The following is a 12,187-nucleotide window of genomic DNA, read 5'->3' as shown; positions in this document are numbered from 1 at the left end:
AGTAATGTAGGTGGCCTTCATTGCAGATGAAGAAGGCAGACAACATATGCAAGACCAAGAGTAAAAGCAAGTTAATATATTGAAGATTATGGTATCTAAAAATGAGTTTGTTCCAGGTTCTGCAGACTCCATCAACAGATTTAGCTGGGTGAAATGTGTAGCCTAAGCCAAGTATGTGCCTGTGTGTTTCCACTGGTGAAGTCAAAATCAAAAGCTGTGTTAGCTCAGTCACATGCTGGTTGGTGCCTGCAGTGTGGTCCTTAATGTTAGGAGGAGAAAAATGATGGAACCACTCTGCAAATGTCAGTAAAGGCAGAAGTTTTGTCAGAATTGCAAGGGGAGCACAAACCTACTCTCAGTAGCAACAGGAGTGTCAAGGGGGGGTTTAGGTAGAGCTGCAGTGTGAAATCCAGCAGTGAGGACATTTCAGGGAGTCAGAAGTAGGGCTGAGTGGCCACCACAAATGTTTCATAGCAAATATTGGTTTAAATTTTGCAACTCTTTTGCTCTGGCCTTGGTAGCTTTGTTTTTTCCCCCTGTAGTCCCTTGTCTAAGTTCCTTCACCCCAGATGTAAAGTAAGCTTTTTAGCTGAAATACCAGGGGGCAAGTTTTATAACTGCTACACAAATACTTGCACTTAAATCCTGATGATCACAATGAGAAGCGCACCCAGAATTAGCTGATGCCATGTGATACATGAGTAATCTTATTAGAGCAACAAAAAGAGTAAATGTGGTTCACATACAAAAATGCATTTCAGTGAATAATTTTGAGCAGAGAATAAATTTCGGGAAATTTTAATATTTTTGCAAAATATGAAGGTTTTTGACACAAAATTACACATAAGTTACCTCAGAAGTCTGTCAGTTTGAACATGCAAGAATGGAGATTTACTGCATTTGAAAGTCCATTCATTATTTATTAGGAGTAAATTTATGCTTTTTCCTCAACTGTAATTTCTCATTTCTTGAATGCAAAGTCCCATTTCACAAATCACTAATCCCTTTTCAGGCTGAACAGAAAATACATCTGGTTTAATTATAGGAACCAAATAGGTATTTGGGAACTATCTAGCATTGCCTGGGGAGAAGAATAAGCTAAAAAGGGAAGGCAAGAAAGATGAGAGTCATAAAGAGAAAATCAAAACAATAACAATTGCAGTCATTTTGGGTTGAGTAAGAGCCCCAGATTTTGAGGTGATAAAACATTTATCTGGATCTTCATGGCATCATAGAATGGTTGGGTGGGAAGGGACCTGAAATCCCATCCAGTGCCATGGGCAGGGACACCTTCCACTGTCCCAGGCTGCTCCAAGCCCTGTCCAACCTGGCCTTGGGCACTGCCAGGGATTGGGATCCACAGCTGCTCTGGGCACCTGTGCCAGGGCCTCACCACCCTCCCAGGGAACAGTTCCTAATTCCCAATATCCCATCCAGCCCTGCCCTCTGGCAGTCTAAGCCATTTCACTGCCCTTTCTTTCCATCAGCCTTCGTGTTCCTGAGTCTCAGCAGTGGTGGCTGAGGCTCAGAAACTCCCAGCCATGAGCATTGGAGATCCCCCAGCTGCCATCCAGGCTGGGCAGGGAGCCCCAGGTCACCTTCCAAATCTGTGATGTGACAGAGGCCATCATCAGAAACAAGGAGCCAGGAGAGACCAAGAACTGAGTCTCCCTGGCCTCAGGGGAATTGATATAATCATAATCCAGAATTTCAATTGTATCCACAGTCTTGAATCTACTCTTGCCTGTCAAAAGACAAGTCTTTCAAAGAGGCTGATAATTAAACTACAGTCTTTGTAATAAAAATAAACAACAGGTTTATTTAACAACATGAAAACACGACCAAAGCATGGTGATTACCTGAATACTCTTCCTCATGAACTGTTCCATCCCAGCCATAAAATCAGCCTTCCCTGATGTTTCCTGCTGCTTCTGTGGGCATGAACTCCCTCAGATAACCCAAAACACATTTCAAAACTGAACTACAACTTGACTCTAAAATTGCAAAATCCTTAAAAAATTTGTGCAGACGATTCTCACCACTTTGAAGTTCTCATGATAACTCTGATGTCTAATTTAGTCATTAGTTTTAAAGCAGCCACTTTGGAAGATGAACTGTGTTTTTTTGTCAAACCTAGAGTATCTAAAGCGCAAAATTCACCATGTAAAAGGAAAAAAAAATCTTCAACAACTGAAACACAGTGCAAATGCTTTTTTCCCTTTTTAGGTAGGCTGGAATTCTAAAATGAGTTTATTTGTGGCACCCAAGCAGAGCCTCCTGTTGGCCTAGACAAAAGGGGAGACCTTTCATGCACTCAGAATTTTTTGATGCGTGCACACTGATGGCACATAACATGCAAAATGTTCATAAATTGCTGTATTTTTAGCTTGCTTTTGCAGGATGATCACAGGAGAGATTTGTGTGTGTCCGTACTGGCAGAAGACTAGCAATAAATCCTAAACATGAAGCGTGGTTGCTTTCCAAGAACTTGGCTGAAGAGCAGTTGGAAAAAGGGCAGGAGAACAATGAAAAGTATATTTTGAAGGAAAGAAGGTGGCTGTAGTGGCAGCCAAAACTCTATGGAGAATATTATTATTGCAACTTCATTAACCAGTGCACTGAATGCAGAATCTAAGGTCCTGTCCTCCATCCCTTGAAGTAAACCCAACATTCCTTGTATGACAAACATTGTGAGCAAAGGAAGCTTCCATGTGGTGTTCTCAGTTTAGTTTTCTTTTTGGAGTTCAAAAGAAGCTCACCACTGTAATAGCTTTCAAAAAAATTATTTCAAGAATGGAGTCAGCCATTGCTTCAGATGCAACAGGGTGCTTTCAAGCAGTAGTTTAAAAAAATTAGTGCCTTGGAACCATTTCTTCTTGGGGAAGAAAAGGTACCTGGAAGAGTCAAGACTATCTCATTATATTTTAATCAAGGAAATTCAGAAAAGAGGATTTTTCAGGCCTTTCTGAAAAGAATGTGTAAGCCTGAATCATGTCAAAGGTTCTTTTTAGAGAGGGTAATTAGTTCTGTAGCCACACCTGGCTTACGACAAACGTGAGTGTGTAGAACTGGCTTGAAATATATTTCCTATATTGTTTTGTTAACATTTTTTGATAGCAGGGCTGATTCAGAGCAAGGTGGAGCTGTATCTGTGGTCTTGGTGGACACTCTGGGGTTCTCCAGTCTGCAGACATGGGCAGCAGAGCAATGCTGGAGAAATCAAGAGCTCTTCCATCCAAACTTTTTCACTGCTCCTTCCTGTGTTGTTGGTGGAACTGTTATGGCCTGATTGCTATCTGTCTTGTTGGGTTTGTAGGCATTTAAAAATATTTAGTGGTGAGCCAGGTTATTAACACAGAGAACCTATTATGTAGTAAAACTTTTAGTACAAATGTTAACTGTGGAGGTTTGAGTAGAACTACTTACATCTGCTCCATTAATCTCATGGGATTGCTTTCCTCAAGTGCAAAATAATAAATCTAAGAAGAGACTGCCTGTCTCTGTTATCAGTGTGTTCTTTTTCTGAGAAGGTTTTAACTTCGTGTTGCTGAAATTATCCACTCAGAAAAGAATTTTCAGTACTTATACAAGACATTGACATAACTTTATGACTCTTTTTTTGTCTTAGTTAAGAATACTCTGACACTTTAATCAAAAACACCCAAAAGAGGTGGTTTTAGTGATGCTCTACTGAGTGTTGCCAGAGCAGCAGCGTGGGGACCAAACCAACCCATGTGTCTTTGTGATAAACAGCTGCAGAATGAAAGTTTTAAACACCGTGATGCCCCAAGATGAGCCCTACCTGTCCAAGCCTTTGTCCCCAGTGAGTTGGGTTGGCATGAGCTGCCCCATTTTGAAGGAGAAAATGTTTAAAGAGGAATCCAGCAGCTCTGACTTTGCTGCTTTAGGCCCTGTGGGTGTTACACCTGCTTGGTGGCTGAAATTGCTTCCTTTTTCCTTTACACCTGTGGGCAGCACAATGTGTTACTCCTGGAAAAAAACACACAACAAAGACCCCACAATTGCATCCTGGCTTGGAAATGAGCTCCCTTTCCAGGTAGTGCTGTGCCAGCTGAGAGCTGCCAGTGATCTCTTCCCAGCTCAAAGGATGGAGAAATGTGTGCTGAGGACTTGGGTGCTTGCAGGGTGGGGTCTGAAGCCCCAGCTGTGTAGTCAGACTTGCTGCAGATGTGTTCTGATCCCCACAAACCTCAAAACTGGCTGCCAGGATGGGGCAGGGTCCTCCTGCAGGGGTAGAGACACCAGTTGTGGTTTTGTTGTTCAGCTGACTGATTGTTGTCCCACGCTGATTTTCTGCCAGTGTTACTCTGTGGATGACTTCTGGTTTGTATGGATCCAGGGAAAGCTACAATATCACATCAGGATCCATATTGTTGCACTGAAAAACTTTAAAAGCAGATTGCTTTATCAAAGCAGTTACTGTGCTTATGTAAAAATCCAACCAAATAAACACAGGACAGAAAACTGGGAGTTAGGGATTTAACTCATGCTCATCTGAGATCTTCCCCTGCATCTTTATTTTGAAAATATTCTGTGTGCTGTATGACTTTTTTGTGTGGCAGAGGGGAAGAAAATAATTGGTTGCCCCCTATTTTTACTGGCATGTAATCTAAACAATAACAAGATGATATAATCCTAATATTTCTTTAAGACCACAGGATGTGAAATTAAATTAAAAGGCCAGAAAAATAAAGAACCCTGCAGTTTGATTACACTCAGCTGGATTATCTTTGTAATTATTTTCCTTGGAAGATTTAAAAATGCGTACGGCTTTGTGAAAAAGATTAAGTAGGGAAACCAAAATTAAAGTAAACAATCTAAAGAAAATATTGCAAAGATGATGGGTATTTTACTTAATTTTAAAAATGCACCAAGTTGCCTGTTAAAAATGAAAGGATGGAACAAAACACAGGTGAGGAGGAAGATGGATGAAGCTGTTCCACTGGCTCAGCTGCTTCTAGCTCATATAATGTCCTTTCAGAGATAGTTGAAAAACTGTCAAAAGCAGTTATTTAGGTAAGAAGGGCAGGCTGAAAGGAGCAGAATTACACACAGGCACTGAAGCCTCAATTCAGACCTGGGAGCAAATAATACCAATAGTGAAGGCTGTCTCTGTTCCAGCATGAGAATAGTTATTCACAGAGAAGTTTCTGGTGGTACAGCCAAGGCTGAAAAATGTCTCTATCCATCATTTCCAGCACCTAGGGATGTGTTTGCTATGCATGAGTAGTCCCATGGACTTCATGGGCTCTGCTGGCTGCTTGGAAATGCAGCTTGTTTGTGCTCAGGGATCAGCCAGCTCTCACTGCAGCAGAGCTGTTTCAGGCAGTAAAACCACATGGATGGAGCTAAGGGGAAGCTGCTGGAAGCCACTGGGAAAGGCCTGCTACATCACCCTGTCCCTGGTCTGCCATGTACTTGTTAAGGTATGAAACATTTTGGTGTAAAAATGACTCAATTTATGGGTCTGTCTCTCTAGATTTTTTTTAACGAGCCCAAGAAATCTTGGTTATCATTTTTTTCTCACTCCCATCTCTTTCACTCATGCAATCCCTTTTGTACAGTTTTCCTTTTTCCAGGTACTTTCTGTTCCCCCCCAGTTACAGTCTTTGCCAAGTTGAGCAGGATTTGTTCTTTCCTTCTCCCAGCCTGTCAGCTTGGATGGCCCAGCCCGGATTTTGTGCATTCAGCCCTGGAGTTCCCTGCTGGTGGTGGCTTCCTTGGCCATGCAGGGAGGCTGAACCTGCTCCTCACCCTGCCCCTCCTCAAAACCAGCCAGGACAGCTCCTGTGGGGGGGACAGGCCCTGGGGAAGGGGCAGGACCCCCAGGGTGTTTCATCAGGGTATTTCTGAGCAGTTTCTGCCGCTGAGGTTGCTGGTGGAGCTCCCTGTTGTCCCCAGGATGCCGGAGGGGCGGTGAATAAGCTGGAGCAGCTATTTTTTGCCTTGCTTGAGTATTCTCTTGGGTCCCATTGAATGCATGATTTCACTATGAGCCTGGCTTTTCCTGGTAGGCTGAAATTATGTTGCAAGTTCTAGAAGTTACCGTATTTTTCATACAATACCTCTTTTGCTTCACTACTCAAAGAGACAATCTTTACCTTGTGTGGGTGTGGAGGATGATGACTTTTTGGATGCTATTTGCTGGTTCCCAGTGCTCCTGAAGCCATCCCTTTTTCCTATCATTCTCCCACTGAATAAATTTGGATGATTTTATTTCCTCTCCCTGTTGGAATAGTCCAAATTTTTCTAGACCAAAATTCCCGTATTTTGTTCTTCCCACTTCTCTGTCTAGTTTATTTTCCCTGTCTTCTGTTTCTGACACTGCCTTTGAATTTGAGAAGTCTTTGATGTGCTGTTTAAAACACATTTAATTAGTTTGGATTAAATGTCAGTTTCCTAGCCACATGTAAGGCTTTATGTATTTACACACTCCTATTATCCTTGGTTGCTCTTTGGTCAGTGTTTAGTCTGTGTGACAAGGCTCCTGTCTAAAATTACTGAAACTCTTCTCTTTTTCCTCTGCATGCATGTGTTAGGAGAGACTTTCATGGCTCTATAGGAAGTCTCTATTTACAATGAAAGCTTTAGACTCTGCCTACCTCAGAGTTGTCCCTCAGTTTTATCTCGTGTGCCCCAGGAAAGGCCCAACCTGCCAGGAGAATGGAGAAATTCTGTAATATTACAGTGGTGTTCACTTAGCAGCACTTGCAGAAGGCACTGATTGAAGATCTCCTCTTGTGGGGAGAAAAAATGATTAAAAAAGGAGAGAAATGCAGCTGGAAGAAGAGGAGATTCAGAAACAAAGGGAAGATGTCAGTGATGCCAAGTGACAACAGCACCAGTGAGTCCTCCGTGACACTTCCGTCAAAATATTCCTGTAGGCAGTGCAGGGGAACTGACACCTTCAACAAGCTGATGAGTTGGAAAGGATGGATGCCAGGCTAAATCATCATTTAGCCAAGGTTGCCAGAATCTCTGTGGAAGATGTAGATATGTGTGGATACATACTCATTCATAGTGGTGGTGTTTCATGCTTGTCCTTAGCTTTCTGCTGATTTCATCTTCCTCTTCCCCCTTAGCTTAGGTCTTGTTTCTTCCTGGGGATGAAGGTTATGTTGGTAATCTCTTTCAGCCAATGTTCTCTCTTCCATCTTCTTCAGTTTTGGTTGTTAGAGATGCGGTTTCTTTATTTTTCCAGTGTTCAGGGGACACACTAAAACCTCTCTATGAAGGAGGAGAGGTTTTATTGGAAAGAACTCTGGAAATCAATAGGGTTGCTTTTTGTAGGGGTGATCTTGCTACTTGCACAGCAAACCTTTCTCCTGCAGCAATCAGCGGAACAACCTGCTTTTCCTCTTTTGTTGCACAAAAATGCAACTGCTCACCATGCAAGCTTTGCAGAGGAGATTTTACTTGGCTATCAGTTATGGAAAATTAAGAGAATCAAGACACTCATCCTTAACCTTACTATGAGAGGAAGGATGGTTGCCCAGTGCAACATTTGGAAGCTGTGAAAAAGCTTACAAGTACAGAAGTTTGGACTAATCTATGAATAACCCCTTTCTATTTCCCTCCTTAACAATTCCACATCTACATTCCATCTTTGCATCATGGTTTTGTGTTTTCTTGGGATGCCAAATTACAAATCATACATTGAGTGAGAGAATTTCTTGTGAAGCACACATCTGGGAAAGTTTGTGCTTTGTTTATTTCAGCAGCAGCAGGGTTTTGGGAAGAGCTATGCAGATGATTTACATATGATGTGAGGTTCTCTCAGGGTTACCTCACACCTGTCCTGGAAGCTTTGTGTGTTTAGTGTGCATCTCCTTCCACTCTTTGCTGGGTGAGAGACAAGGAATGGTTCAGGAATGAATAAAAACCCTCAAAACTTTAGCAGTCTGGTTTGGAGAGCTGGTGATAGAGCAGAAAAGCATTTGAAGTAAATCTCCTTCTTGTCACGTGTCACTGATGGACACTGAACAGCAGCAGGTGCCTGGAAAGGCTTGGATATCACAATCCCTCCTCAGGCTGATTTCTTCAGCCTCCCATTCAAGGGACTTACTGAGCAAAAGGGACCCTGTGAGACTTAACTATCCTTTGTGAACTTATTTAATCCATTTTTTGGATCACATTTCTGCTTTTGGCCTGAGCAGCTTTCTGTGGTGATGAGTTCCATCATGTAAGAAAGGCATGCAAGCTTCCCCACATGTGTCCTTCATGAGGGACTTGGTCAATGCATGACTTATGTTTTGGCAGCCTCAGAAAGCAGCCATTGTGAACACGTGGAAGTGTCTTGGAGGGGGAAGAAAGGGAATTATCCACAAATCAATCAAATATTTCTGGGTTTTTGCTGTGTTGGTTTGGTTTTAACTTTTTTTTTTTTTTTTTAACATGTTGATTTCATTGCTTCTGTGATTTATATTAGACCATCCATGATTTTATAACCTTTTATCATGTCCTCTTATAAATAATGTATCTCCATGCTGAAAGGTCCAAGTCTGTCATCTGTGACCCTCTGCATCTTCTAATTCTCTGTCCTTTTTTTGAATTGGGTGACCAAAACTACCTGGCACTGGTGTGCACTGTGGGCAGTGGCACAGTGATGCTGACCACTTTGCACTTTCTTCTTGTCACCATTTTTAGTTGATGTTTGTTTGTGTTTTTTCCCCACTGCTACAAGTATTCATTACTAGGCCTATTGATGGTGAGCTCAGAAATTTGTCTCCTGAGCTGCAATGTTTAATTTGGAGCCCATTGTTTGGTGGATATAGCAAGAGTTGTTTTCTTCCATGAGCAATACTGTTCTGACACAGAATATAGCTTTTTTTTTCCTCCTAATTTTTAAGTGATTTAGTACTGCAAAATGCTCCTGCAACTCTTTGCAGGCTGTTTTTGTTACAACTGTCCTGAAGAAATTCATCTTGGCAGCAGGTGCCATCTTGTTATTTATCTCTTTTCCAGACCATTTATAAATACACTGAATAGTCTGTGTGGCACCCTGTGAGCAGCCCTGCTCCACTCTCAAATTCTTATCCCTGATTTTCCATCTTGTCAACTGCTACTGGCTCACAGCAGGGCCCTCTCTCCAGAAACTGTTTAGTTTCTTAAGAATTGTTGGGGAAGGTCACTGCCAAGAAAATCACTGCTCAAAAGCGTCAAAATCCACCTGCCCAGGCAGCTGTGAGTACAGCCAACTTCTTCCAGAGGTGGGGAGGAAAAGGGAATGAGAAATGTAGGAATTTGCCAGCTGATGGCAGTGTTTGAAGGAGCCATTTCTGAGACAACTGAAGATTGGCAAAGAAATGAGGGTTGCACCAAGGGCTGAGGGACAAGGTCCCAGGTGAACACTTGAAATGGGCACTGTGAAATGCACCCATCACATCTCAGAGCCTGGTTGAGGTCAGTGGTCACCCCTGATGCCCCAGAGGAGTGTGTGGTACCTGCCAGTGGGCCACTGGCCACAACACCCTGAAAAATGAACCCCCAAACCCTTCCAATCATGGGAACAAAAAAAAAAAAAAAAAAAAAAAAAAAAAAAGAAAGGTGTTTTCAGGTAATTAATCTTTAGGATCTGTACACTAAATGCTTGCCTCTGTCCATGCATGCATGCACAGGATCAACCTCTTCCATCAGACAGCCTAATCCAAAATCTCTAGCAGGTCTCAGGACATTTGTTATTCTGGCTCATGCAGACCTCCAGCTGCAGAATGTTTATTTGGCTGTGAAAAGTCTATGAAGTAACAATCTTTGATGGATTCAGCATATTGTTTTCTCTTCCTTTTTTGGGATGCTGTTTGCCTCCAGCTCTCCTGGGGAACACAGCTCTCTTTTCTGTGTATCATAAATACCAGAGGCCATGAAGGGCTGTGGAGGTGGCACAGGTAGGAGCCTGCACTGCGCAGAGCTTGCCTAAAAGTAATGCTGTAATCTGAGTGCACAACAAGTTAATGTTTAACCTTGCCAGCATTTCAGGTTGCTAATAATTTATCCTTGCTTATTAGCAGCTTATGGCTTGAATAATACCACGGCACTGGGATTGTTGGTGGAGGCAAGTGAAGGAAGTAAACTCTGGCTTGTCAGCGTACTTGGGAAAGCAGATAGGGAAATTTATTATTTATTGAGTGACCTCTCCAAGACCTCTGTGTGCTGGTTGATAGAAGCAAACTGGTAATTGCAAAGAGTGAAATAAGTAGGAGGCAGCTTTTAAAAACTTACGGGTGTGCTGTGGAAATGATGCTTCCAAGATGAAGCTCAAGTCTTTATATGTTGCAAATCTTTTTCAAAGGGATGGTTGGAATATATTTTAAAGCAAACGTTTACCAGCTGTGTGAAGGCATGAAGCTTGTTTAGAAGCCCAGAAATATTTTACAAGGTGAGGACAGAGCATGCTTTTGTTCAGAGTCCCTGGCCTAAATTTTAAGAAATACTTACGGATTAAAAAAAAATTCAGCTTTTAGATACAATGAGCTGAGAAGAAATTAAAATAGGGAATTAACTACTGGATATTAAACTCTGTTAAAATGTGCATTCTGTGCAGGGAAGAGGTAAATGTGAGAGGTCTGGCATGTTTCTAGGGCCAGATAGCAGAGAGGGCAGGCAGCAAAGCTTTGACCTCTGCCCTTTGTTCATCTCTGTGCTCGCTGTTATCGCTCAGATCCTGGGATGCCACATCACATCTGAAAGGGGGAATGCAGAAATGCTGCCTGTGAGAACCTGCCAGTGCAGGTGCCAGCTGAAGATGCCATTTTATAAACACTGAAGAAGGTAATAAGCTTCAGATGTGAATAGTCCTATAAGGTGAACAATTTGTTGACAGAGGCAATTTGAGCAGTTGCTCATCAGTGAAATTCTTTACATTCCTGGCTCTTGCCTTGTATGAAAAAAACCACATTTTGTATAAGTTCTTGGAGGGCCTGATGCCTAATTCCACCAGATAATTGTGGGAAGACTGGTTTTTAAGGAGGTTTTGCTTGTTTCATTAAAAAGGTGATGAGATTTGCAGGTACTTTGCTAACATAGATATACACTATTACTTTTATCTTTTCATCTGGACTGATTGCAAATCACAGTGACTGTGTTTAAAAAAACACAAACAAGTGATGTATTAACTCCTCTAATATCTCATTGCAGATGGAGTTTCATTTGACCTTAGTAGATGATGTTCAGCTGGAGGATGAAGCTAAGTTTTAGGATTGCAAAGTTTTGCACAGGAGTGAATTTTGCTTTTTATAAATCTTACTGTTTTCCTCTAGGGAGGGGGAAGAGGGAGAGAAATAGCTTGACAGGAATCAGTTGTTTTGATTTTAGATAATGTGAGGAAATGGTATCTTCCAATAAATACAGATTTTATTAAAGTTGAATACTGTGACAAATAGTTTAGACTTAGAACATCAGATTTGGTATGTAAGCAGAGCAACTCCACTGAGATTTGAGAGCATTGCTAAGATTAATGAAATATACTTCGTAAAGAAGGGCAATGATTCACTGAGTAAAAATAGGCAGCATCTTAAAGACCTTGTAAACACAGCTATTAATTTTACAACTAGAATCTTACACTCTTTGTCTTAGTCTGAGAATAATGCCACTGCATTCCCTGACACTGTTCAGTGGGTGCAAATTCAGCTCTTAAATAGATTTTAAAACAGATTCTGACAGTGGACGCAGTTGCATTTTTGTTTGCATGCTCTGTCCATGCCTTGGAATAGCTTCATGGTACTTCTGCTGTATAAAATATTAATCTCTTCCCTCTTAAGCCATCACCCACACCACAAATCCTGCTTGATACACTTGCTGCAGCCAGGAATGACAATACAAAAGGAGCCACAACTGGCATTTCCCTACTTTTGTACCTACTTATTTCAGGATTTAGCAGTCTATAAAGTACTCCTTGGTATGAGGCACTAAGTGCCCCCCATTTCTGATTGTGCTTTATGCTTAGTTTGATGCCACAGTTCACATTTGATTTGAGGGAAGGGGAATCTCTTCCCCCTTCTCTTCCTCAGGTCTTGTAATTTTTATTCATTCTTTTCAGTATGAGAGAGAAGCTTTCTTTATCTTGACACACCTTTGTGTTGATCATTCCAACAGCTCCTGTCTTGATCTTCTACATGAGGTGTATATTTGTTTTCTTTCAAAAGAAGGAAACCTCAAAATTTGGGCAGGA

This window comes from Ammospiza nelsoni, chromosome 8 (genome assembly GCF_027579445.1).
Source record: "Ammospiza nelsoni isolate bAmmNel1 chromosome 8, bAmmNel1.pri, whole genome shotgun sequence".
Lineage (NCBI taxonomy): Eukaryota > Metazoa > Chordata > Aves > Passeriformes > Passerellidae > Ammospiza > Ammospiza nelsoni.
The sequence above is the reverse complement of the archived record's forward strand: the minus strand, read 5'-3'. Positions refer to the sequence as shown.